An 11431-nucleotide genomic window follows, 5' to 3' on the forward strand; every position below is an offset into this window, starting at 1 on the left:
TACAGTTGCTGTGAGTCACTTCTCTGTTTCATCAACCAACAGTTGCTCGTTCCCCAGTAAACAAACGTAACTATGGCAGTGAATCGCAACACAATGTGGCTTTACCAGGAATCTGAGGTGAGTAATAAAGAAACAATCAGAGCAAAGGCTGGCTGATCTCAAGCTTGATCACACTAAACGTAAGAAACCCTCATTATTTACATTCACTTTCTATATCCTCATACTTTTATGGTGTGTAATGACCACCAAGTCGGAAAACAGAAATCTAGTATGCTTGCACAACAACAGGACATACAGGTCCATCTTCAATAATCCAGATCACTATAGGCCTACATAATCCTTGCATATACTAGGCCTTAACTTCAGATTTAAAGGAGAATTATACTGCATACTGTGCATTCCAGGACTTATTTTTGACGCTGTCTTGTAATTTATCTCTTGCTGTACCTTTACCAGAAATCCCATGAATCAAACTTATAAATGAGTGAAAGTAAATGATCAACACATTGATTTAACAAGTAGTACTGATTTGAACTATGGTGGCAAATCAGAAAACGCTCATTAGTGTCATATCAGATGCAAAGTGCGCTTGATGGTGCAATGCACTATAGTAACTTAGGCCATTAAATGCATCGTGGGTTGCACATTCTGTTATTTAGACACATCAAATCACTTGTGCTATTTTATTTAAATGCTCAGTGTTTCTGTATATATATATAAAAACTTTATTGAGGCATTTGAACCCCTGAGAACTTGCCTGGACATGCCTGCTGTCAGTGTGGATGGACATAGAAATACTAGAACAATAAAACCAAGTTTCTCCAGTGACGAGACAAGAGAGTCACACAGTTTACTCATAAACATACATACTGGTATGTTGAGGCTTCTCTTAGCATAGAAATGTGTATCCCTTATTCTTTTGTGATGGGCGTCTCCCTGAGGGATGTTGCTACGGTCTGAACATAGACAGAAGCGTTTACAGTCCTGACACCACAGCTTGACGTTTTGACAGGTATGAAAACAAAATGGTCATGCTCAAGCACACACATCACTGTCAGTGTAACTGGAGGGCTTTATGTCTTTGATATCTTAAAAATAACATGAAAAAACATTCAGCTTTGCTTCTTTTGTTGCTTATTTCCCCAATATGGTTGATTGTTGATAATTATGAAATGTTGAAATTGGAGAAATGTGTGTGTTTCATTTTGTTTATCTGCGATTATTCAGAGCAGTTTACAGATTAAGTAGACAACCGCAGGGACACTGGTTAGGGGTTATTATTAGCACAGTTTTGGGTTCAAAGTGACACCTAATGACAATAGCAGTGGCTTGATGCTTATTACATTACAATGAGGCACTTACTTAGCTGTGATAAATAGAGCCTCATAAGTTATCCAGATGTCAGATGACGGGTATGTGATTTCTTTTTCTATGCAGGAATGTCTTGATGTGACAGACGTGATTACTTCCACTAAAAAGACAAAGATGAAGTTGATTGCCTCGTTTGTTTCACAGAATTAAGTGAGAAGAGACAACCTGGGTGGAGACAGCTGTTGGATTGAAACTTTGGTGTCATTATCTAGACGTAAACTTTCACATGCTAATCAATGCTAACGATAGCAAACGTTTGGCTTTATGATAACAAAAATTGTCCACCATTGCCTACTGAGAGGAAAGTGTAGGGCTAAAAGAGTGTACTTCTGGTATACCATATGAACAACAACACACACACAGGCACACTTACATAAACTAATTCACATATGTTTTAAAGGAAACCAGGGAAGGAATGATCTGTAAGTAAGCAGGCGCCTATAGATGAGTCAGGTTCAAGTGGGTCTTAAAACTGTCAGAATACACATCTGGTAGGCCTCTGGCAGCCTCATCACCACCCTGCTGTGAGAATCCCCCCAGTATTACTGAGCACCACGGTGAGGAGGAGATAGTTACAAGCATCCTGTCACCTCAGAGAATCAGAAAGGTGTTTGGTCCAACACATACAGTATCTGGTCCAGCTCAGTCAATTCTCAGTGGGGGCTGTTTGCCAGATTTCAGCTAATCTGGTTTTGCGGGACAAGAGACAAAGCTCTTATCCATCAAATCTGTAAGACTGACACTAGAAGCTCACTTATAATTCATACATACACCTCTTTTATTTATGTTCAATGAGACTGTCTGCAGCCTATGGCCCAGTTAAGGGCATCCCAAGTCCAATGATGTCACCTGCAGGTGAAAGTGACACTGTTGTTTTTGCGATCTCCTCCTTTTCTTCCTGTGCCACCATTACATAATCCCCTCTGAATAAAGAGCAGGGGATACTTACCTGCCTACTTTATTCACCATACATGGTGGCCCTATATCCCTTACCTGTGGTGAATAGTACTTAGTGCGGCAGGTTCTATTGTACCTGCAGATATAGAGAAGGAGGCCCGGGCCCCCTCGGTGATCCAGTGTCCTGCAGTCTCATGTTTCCTTCAGGGAACCCCTGGTATCTTTCCGTTTGGCCAACATTATGTGTGACTTCCTGTCTATGGCAGGAATATGACTGGAGGACCTCTCTGGGGACAAGGTGACAATTGTCCTCCTCTTTAGTTTCTCCTTCTTTTCTTCTTGTTTGGCCATTTTTTTTACAAACAAGAAGAGATGTCTGTGTAGTGTGTGTGTGTGTGTGTGTGTGTGTGTGTGTGTGTGTGTGTGAGCACGTGACAGAAATGTTGACAGAATAAGGCCCAATGTTGAAACTTATTGTCCCTCTCTATAACTCTGACTTCTGCTGGTTGTTAGTAAGTAAATAGAAAATAATTGGCTCCATTTCAAAGTTTATAACAGCAATAACACATCTGAAAAACACTTTATTTTTTGGTGTTGATGGTGTATGAACAGTGGATCTAAGACCTCCTCAAACAAGTTGGAGTTCCTGTTGCTAGGGATACTACATAGAGACCACAGGTACTCTAACTGGTCAAACTGATGGTCTTGTTTTTTATCCTACATAAAAAGATGTTAGTAGAGAATATTGATATGGAGAGAACAAAGTGAATTGAAAAATATGTTCCTTTTCAGGGCTCACAGCCTCCTGCTCCCTGCCATCATTGCTCGACATTACAATGTGAATACAAATTCTTTGTAGCATACCGTATGGTTAAAGAACAAATTCACATATCTATTTTAAAATACTCACTAGATGTGAACTGAAGGTTTAATGGTGGTTATAATCATTCCTCCCGTCTATACAGGCTGTAAAGTGGGCCCATCCCAGTGCAACTCCAATTGCAACTGAAGTAAAATGTCAAATTTATTCTGAAGTTCAGGTGAAGCTACTATGAGTTAGTCAAATGAAGCAGGTATCTTCTTTTGAGTACAACATTCCCTCTGTGAGTTACTATCTCTCGACTGAAGGATATTGTGTACTATCAGTGTACATATGGGCATGTGAGTATTGTATTAAGACAGACATGAAGAACCGTAATCTATCTTTTAACACAGCCTGATAATGTACAACACATTCAGCTAGTGCTGTGGTTGTGTCAACACCGGGGTGAAATCCAACACTGAACTATAAATCAGAAGCACCCACTGCTGTATGCTGTGATGCAGGAGCATAAATCCACTTTTAGATACATTTGTGGCTCCTTCTGTCACAGTGTGCCTTTCGCAAAACCTGCAAAGGTAACACTAGCGGGTAAGATCTTCAAAGGTATTTCTGTGATCGCACAGATGTCTGGAAAGCTAAAACCAATGTTTCATAAATCCAAAATTTCCATAGACTGTGTGGCTACACTAGCTGTGGCGCTGTCTGAGGAAATGCTGGATTTAAACGCTGGTTTTGCCCAGGGCAAACATTTTATCATTCAGAGCAGACAGGACACATCTGTGGGATCACAAAAATACTTTTGAATATGTGTCTGACTGCTGGAAAACAGGTTAGAAAAGTCACAGTATAACGTATGCAGTGTTGACTCACAAATGGGACTAGGTAAGAAGGCACACTGTTTAAAAAAGTATATCTTTGCAATCAGTAACACCATCAGTTGTGCATCAATCAAGTTAAAACCACTTTCTCCAAACTCAGTTCATCTACAATGATGCCTATTAGTAGATATTTATACATTTCTGTACCTCTGTATCTATACTTATTCTTTCTTTCAAACTAATGTCACAGTTCTTTCTGTTCTGCTTTAGAAAAGGTTGTCATGTTTTTCTCAACCTGAGAAAAGCACATCCTAATGGGACTGGTAAAAGGTGAAACTCAAGATGATCTCTAGTTAGTGTAGCGTAGGTTAAAATGAGAAAGAGGGAAGGAGACAAATAGGTTCCCACCAACAGAGAGAGGTCAGCTCTCCTGGGAAGCCTCTCCACTATTCTCTCAGAGTGAGGTGTGCTAGAAAAGAGTTTTTTACTTGGGTCTAGAGTGAAGAAAAGGCTCCCACCCATAACCTCACAGTCTGCCTCCAATGTGCACGCAAAAACACGCACTATTCCTGTCTTGCACACACACACACACACACTGCATTAACCTGCTAATGGATCGACCCCCTCTGCCCTCACCTCTTTGTTTCGAGGCACAGATCACTTTCCTCCTGCTCGATTGGAGAACAGCAGGCGAGCTGCGTTCCCTCACACACCCGTCAAAATGTTCAAGAATAGGTGGACAACCTTTCATATACATTGTGTTATATGGAAGGAGGTCTGCGGTCTCACACAGGGACAGCAGCTGTGACTTGCATGGTTTCACTTGACTTCTTCCCATGTCTGCAACATTTGATGCCTCTGAATGGCCTTCATGCCAACATAATGCATAAATAAGATTATTTTCTGGCAGTTTTCCTTATTCTAATATATATTATTCTCTGGAACTCAAACCAAAACCATTTTTAACGAGGAAGCAATAATTTATGTAAATGTAATTTAAGTTATACTTCCACATGCACAGGCTTCTGCTCAAGCTACCTGAAGTAGTGTACACCAGTATAAATACACACAGTGATAATCATGGGATACATGTGCCAGATTTGATTTCATAACAAAAGAGACAAGTTTAGGTAGTTTAGAGTTTTTTAGCAACAAACAATATTAACAGAAAGAAGAAGGTTTTACAAGTGACTTTGTACAGTATATCACTTTCCATTGTATTAATTCACCAACCTATAATCTGGGGATTCATGAACATTCAAGAACCTTATGAGGTTTTGGTTGGTTCTTTCCTGTATTTCCACTGTATTTTACAGACCCAAATATTTTCTTCTTCTTTTTTGAGGTTTTAGGTGACGTCCTTGATGTTGCATTACTGCCACTAACCGGATATATTTCATTAAAAAGGCAAAGGGTGTTTGGTAGGCAAGTGAAGTAAATGTTGTTTTTTTATTGGGTAGACAACAACGCAGTCATTTAAATTGTTTTAGTAGTAATTGTCTTTCACATTTATGTGAAATGTAAATGGAAGTTTGATAAAGGCTTTATCAACCACAATCACCAGCACTGTTGGTACACCCTGAAAGTACCTGAAACTTAGCATTTAGTATCACCTCTTGAGCCGTGTGGCAATGTAGTTCCAGGAACTCGTCCCAAGGGCTGCAAAGAATAGTGGAAACAAAAGTGGAACCTGTGGCAAAAGTTATGTTGCATTTACTTTCTGTTGTGAAAAAGGGCTTTAAGTGTACTGTCGACTGGATGGATTGTGAGTTAATGCGTTCAGCTTGAACCCAACTTGGCAGGTTAGATCTGATTTAACTATTCCCTTTGGGCTTTAATCAGATTCAGATTGGGTATTATTTTATTAATTTAATGTATTTGGGCAAATTAAATGCTGAAGTTGTTGGATCAAGTCAGGTAAAAATAGAACCCATGACATTTATGTGACATTAACATCATTAGAAAATAATATAAATTATGGTAAATTTGATTTATGTTTGGATTAACATGAAGACTGATCAAACCTTTTTTCACAGTTCAGTTGTATGTCAAAACCAACATTATTTGAACAATTTTTGTCACACTAATCCTTTCAAAAGTAATCAGTTACTTGAACCTCTTTGTGTGATTCAGGATCCATCCTGTCTTTCCATTGATCTCAGCTGCTCCCTCACTCTGACCTTTCATTTTGAACAGATAATCCCTCTGTCCACAGACATGTGCGATGTTTGAGTATCTGATGAATGCCCTTGATCCACCTGGGTGAAGGATTTTGTGACAAACATGCTACTTCACACCAGTATCTGACTCTACACAACCGCTTCAAAGAGATCTGGGAGACTACTTGAGTTTCACATTTATCCGTCTTGTTTGGGCTTCAGCCCAGGAGTTGTATGTCTGTGTTTAAATGTATTTGAGCAGGACTGTTTGTGTGTGTGTGTGAGTGTTTGTGTGTCCCATCGCATCATTACTAGTACCACTCTGTGTACAGCGTGTGAATAGCTTCAAGCTTCCAGTCTAGTAAGGGTATTCACAACAGAGCTCGTCATGTACTGGAAGGTCACAGTTTTTTTCCCCCTGAACTGGCAGATGAGAACATCTTCAGCCTCTCTGTTTAGATGTTCTTCAACAAGACAGTGAACACTTACCTACTTGCTCATTAAACATTAGCCAAATACTTAAGGTGACATGTAAATGCATCAAGGAATGTCTTGTCTAAACACTGATCTTCAAGGCTGCGTTCACACTGTATAGTCTTTAAACGTTTTGTGCATTTGTCTCTTTGCCATTCTAAATGTGTACAGGCTAAATTGTTTCTCCCTACCCTAACTGTAGGAAATGGCAGTAAGAGTTTCAGCAGTTTAGCTAGAGAGTTTGTGTCATTTGGGTAACCGATATAAAATTGGACAAACTTAGAGAGAACCAGCCTAAAGAGAACTGAGCAAATTTAATTTCAAACCTGTTGGATATTTGTGAGAATCTGGATATTCAAATAATGGTGAGGATGAAAAAAAAGAAGACTAAGACACAGTTATAACAGCCAAGACAAAAACTATTTAATGATATCCCCAATGGAAAAACAACACCAAAATCTAATTATATGTAAATTAACGCTTAATATTTTCTATTTTAAGATATATGGCCATGCTTATAATGGATGATGCATATAAATATAAATCATTGGGGATTATGTGTCACATAATTTAGCCTACCTAAATTATGTGACACATAATAACCAATGAGTAACAAGGTAATTTATAACTTGTTACTGTGACAGAGGTATGAAAATATCTATTTTTTGTCTAGATGTATAGATGTTTACTCTTGCTTTGATCAGTTTCCCAAAATATCAATTAAATAATTTTACTTTTATTTACAAGTGGATTTGTAAAAAAGAGTGAGAACTTCTTGCTTTTCTCTCCAATTAGAAAACAATCTGGTGTCAACTGCGGGGGCGGGAAGCCAAGTTTGGGAAACTTTTGGCTGCAGTGTGAACTTTTCTAAATTCAAGGGTCAAATTCAGTTTCCCTGCCTGACAGATACAGCTGCATAATCCTTCAAAAACTGCAAACATGTACATTACCTCAGAGAAGAACTGTAACATAAACCATGTGTCTGTTGCTGTTGCTCAGATTATATGAGGAGGAGGAAACCGACCTCCAGTTTTATGGTATGTTTGTCTTTTTGTACTTCACAATTTATGCTGATCTGTGTAGCCAGAACATAAATGTTTGTCAATGTCTTTGTCTGTTTATAACAGACGAAATGGGGGAGAGATGTGAGTGTGTGTGTGTGTGTGTGTGTGTGTGTGTGTGTCTGTCTGTCTGTCTGTCTGTCTGTCTGTCTGTGTGTGTGTGTGTGTGTGTGTGTGTGTGTGTGTGTGTGTGTGTGTGTGCGCGCGGTTGAGTGGGTGGGTGTGAGTGGATGAAATGTGATCCCATTAAGCAGCCCCCCCCCCCACACCCCCACCCCAGGCCATTATAACTCTCTTCGCTCGCAGTCCCCCTTCCCTCCTCCAACCATCCCTTCCCTCTCTCAAAGTTTGGACACCTGCCAGGTCCCACAGTCATTATCCTAATGAGCACTGACAGCCTAAAGTCAGTCTGGCTACAACGCAAGCACACACACACACACACACACACACACACACATGCACAAACACCTAAACATTAACAGTGTCTAGAAGTGTTGCTCTGATACACACACAAATATACCGTAGATATGAATATGATTTAGTCTTACAGTGAATAAGCAGAGGTGTTTTGACACCATCATGCTAACATGCTCAGAGTGACAATGCGAACACAGAGATGTTGTGTAATATATTAACTAAACATGAGGTAGAGCTGCGGCTGAATGTCATTAGTTTTGGAGCTATTTGGTCATATTAAATGAAAAGTTTGACCTGATGCTGGCGCTATATGACAATTCAGGGGGTTCTCAAAAGTATTACAATTCAACATTAGGGGAACATAAATGTTTGTACAAAATTTCATGGTTATCCATCCAATAGCTGTTGAGATCATTTAGTCTAGATCAGTGGAGCTGACTGCCAGACCAAGACGGCCAGCCTTAAAACCACGCTGCTAGTGCAGCTAAATATGGTAGAAAAAGATGAAATAAATAAAAGAAAGAAATTTCATAGGTATTTAATCCCTTTTTTTGTTTAGGGCTCTTGAATGAGGATGACTGGCTTAGTTTGTAGGTAAGTCGAGATGGAACTAGCTGATGGCTAATATCCTGATTTGGTGATCCAACAAAGTTAATAACATTTCAATGATTCCTTATTCCTTTACTTGTAAGTTTTGGGGGGATTCTCACCATCTCGTATTAAAATCGTTACCTTAAAAGTGAAAGAAAAGTTGAGGTCCAAGCTCCTTCTTGCTTCTGAAAATCACTTTTTGTTTTTGTTTCATCTTCTCCGAGAAGAATAAAAATGTCACGAAACACGTTTTAAAGTTGGATGATAATAAGAGGAAACCAGGCAGGACAAATCACATTCAGCCATGTCGGTTTCACATGGGAAATTTCATGAGCGAGACACCTGCTAGAAGCAACGTGACCTGATGAGACAGCGCGCTTCCTGGCACGACACCGCTCGTCTGGTAGGAACACATACAGGAAACAGGTTAGTAAAGTAGCTGGTGTGTGTGTGTGTAAGTGTGCATGTCTCTGTGTGTGTGTGTGGACAAGCACTCAGGAGTGTGCCACCACGTTAAATGTCTTCGTGTGAACAATACCACCTGTCGCTCAGGGCTACCAGACAATGGAGGCCAGATGGGGAGCAAAGGGTGGAGGACTGAAACAAATGCCGACCTAAGCGGGGCCATCAAATCAGGTTCTTTAGGTATTCCTGATGCCAAGAGCCTATGGTTTTATTGTTTATCAGTGTTTGTATCGGTAATACAGTACATGGCCATCTGTCTTTCTGTTTTTTTATGTCTTTTTGTCTCTCTGTTTCTTTGTCTCTCTCGCTCTTTGATACACATACATACTGTAGGCAAGATGAAATGATCTAGTGATATTCTCTCTTTGGTGCATAGCAGTCATTGAGACTTACAGTTATATGGTACTTTTCTAAAATTGGAAACAAAGAAAAAGCTTTTAGGACTTTTAATCATTTTATAGTTATGGAAAAACCAGTGGCAGACTCAGGCTTGAGGGGCAGAGGGAAAAAAAACCTTTAAAGGTCACCAGCACGGAGAAAGTTGGGATGTATTTATGGTCAGGTTAGGATTAGCACCCTATGGCCCTTTTCTATACACATGTGCTGGCTTGACTAAGTCTGACTCGGCACACCAGCCCAGTGCGGCAGGAATTTGTGTCTCCATTACAACAGGGCTACCCGCTTAAAGGCGTGTCAGGCAGAGAGAGCAGCGATGGTCAGCAGAGCTCAAGACTGAACGAAGAGGGGGACCAGCGTTAGCGAGAACAAAGAAGTCAATCAAGTTTTTTTCTGATTGTTTCCCAGCGCTTACTTTCTAAAGCATAGATAAACATGGCCAACTTCCTCCCTGCAGTATGTAGACTAACTAAGCTCAGCTTATTGGGGATAAGCACATTTAATATCCTATAAATTCCTTACAATGAAAGTTCAAGGTTCTTATTTAAAAGCTTTTATTATGAAGCAGCATATTCAGGAAATTATTCATTAGCAGCTCCTATACAGCTGAAAGTGAACATGAAACAGTAAAATAAAGCAAATATCTGAGTCCAAACAGGGATAGGAGTAGGAGAGAAACTAACTTCAAACAACAGAGATTCAGTTAGTCCATAGTCCTTACTCCAGAGAGGATCCATCTTGGTGAGGCGTGGCGTGGCACAACTCGGCGCATTTAAAAAAATTGGTAATGGAAATGGAACGGCACCCTTGAGGGCACTCTATCATGTTTAATCTACCACAGGGGTGATTGCCCCACTTGCGTAGCTGGTGAAAGTATTCATTTCATTTTTATCTCAGAAGATTGAATTAGTATAGTGGATACAAATGGAGTGTTTTGATCTGCATAAGGGAAAGATTTAATGAATGAAAATGTCTCACTCCTCATTCCACATCATAATCATTTGATTATCATATCACTTGAAATTTATTGGCGTGTGGAGAAGTCAATTAAAAATCACTGCTATATTTTTTTTCTTGGATATAATGAAAACGTAGCCATCACTAATGTCAAGTGTGATTTATGATTGTTTTAACTCTCACAGACTATATAACAGCACCAGCTGTGTTGTGGAGCCTTTCCAATCTGCTATAGCGTTTTCTCTACGCATCTTAGCAATTTCACATAAATGAACAAAAGGCAAATTTCAGCATCCTTTGACTCTTCGAGTTGATGTTTTTCCACCTCAGAGTGCCACAGGTCTCACAGGTTATTGGTTTTCCATCATTCTGCAAATGCGAGTACACAGAAATTACTGCTAAACCTCTGGATCAAACAAATTTACTTAGATAGGTCAGGTAATTAAATGTCACTGTGTCTGTCTGAAAGGAGCAGAAATTGACCTTTGGCCCGGGAATCCACCAGTGCGAAGAGGCAGAAGGTTCGTTCACGATCCACTTCTTCTTCAGCCATCTTTGTCTTTGTCCTCAGATACATCCCTCATTTCCTCTCTTGTATCTTTCATGTCCTCCTCACCGTCTGTCTCAGTGATCCCCTTCTTCTTTCTCAAGAAACAGGATGTGAAGAAATGTTTGTGGCTTAGCGAGATAAACTACCCACTTACTTTTAAATATGAAACATGTCATTCTCGACTGCAGTATAAGCTGTATGTACATTTTGGGGAAATTGCCGCCTAAATAGTTCTAATGAATGAGAGATCATCAAGTTCTCAGAAAAGATATTCACTGTAACAAAGACTTATGTCAGCTGCTACTTTTTAGAGTCACTATTTGGTTATATAAAGTTGGTAGATCAGAGGATAATGTCAAATTAAATTGCTGACACTTGCTGAGTGCAATGTTGCAAACATTATAAAAATGTATGTCACTTTATTGTATTTCCCCAAACAATCAGTAAGTGAT

Source organism: Dicentrarchus labrax, unplaced genomic scaffold (assembly GCF_905237075.1).
Source record: "Dicentrarchus labrax unplaced genomic scaffold, dlabrax2021, whole genome shotgun sequence".
Classification (NCBI taxonomy): domain Eukaryota; kingdom Metazoa; phylum Chordata; class Actinopteri; family Moronidae; genus Dicentrarchus; species Dicentrarchus labrax.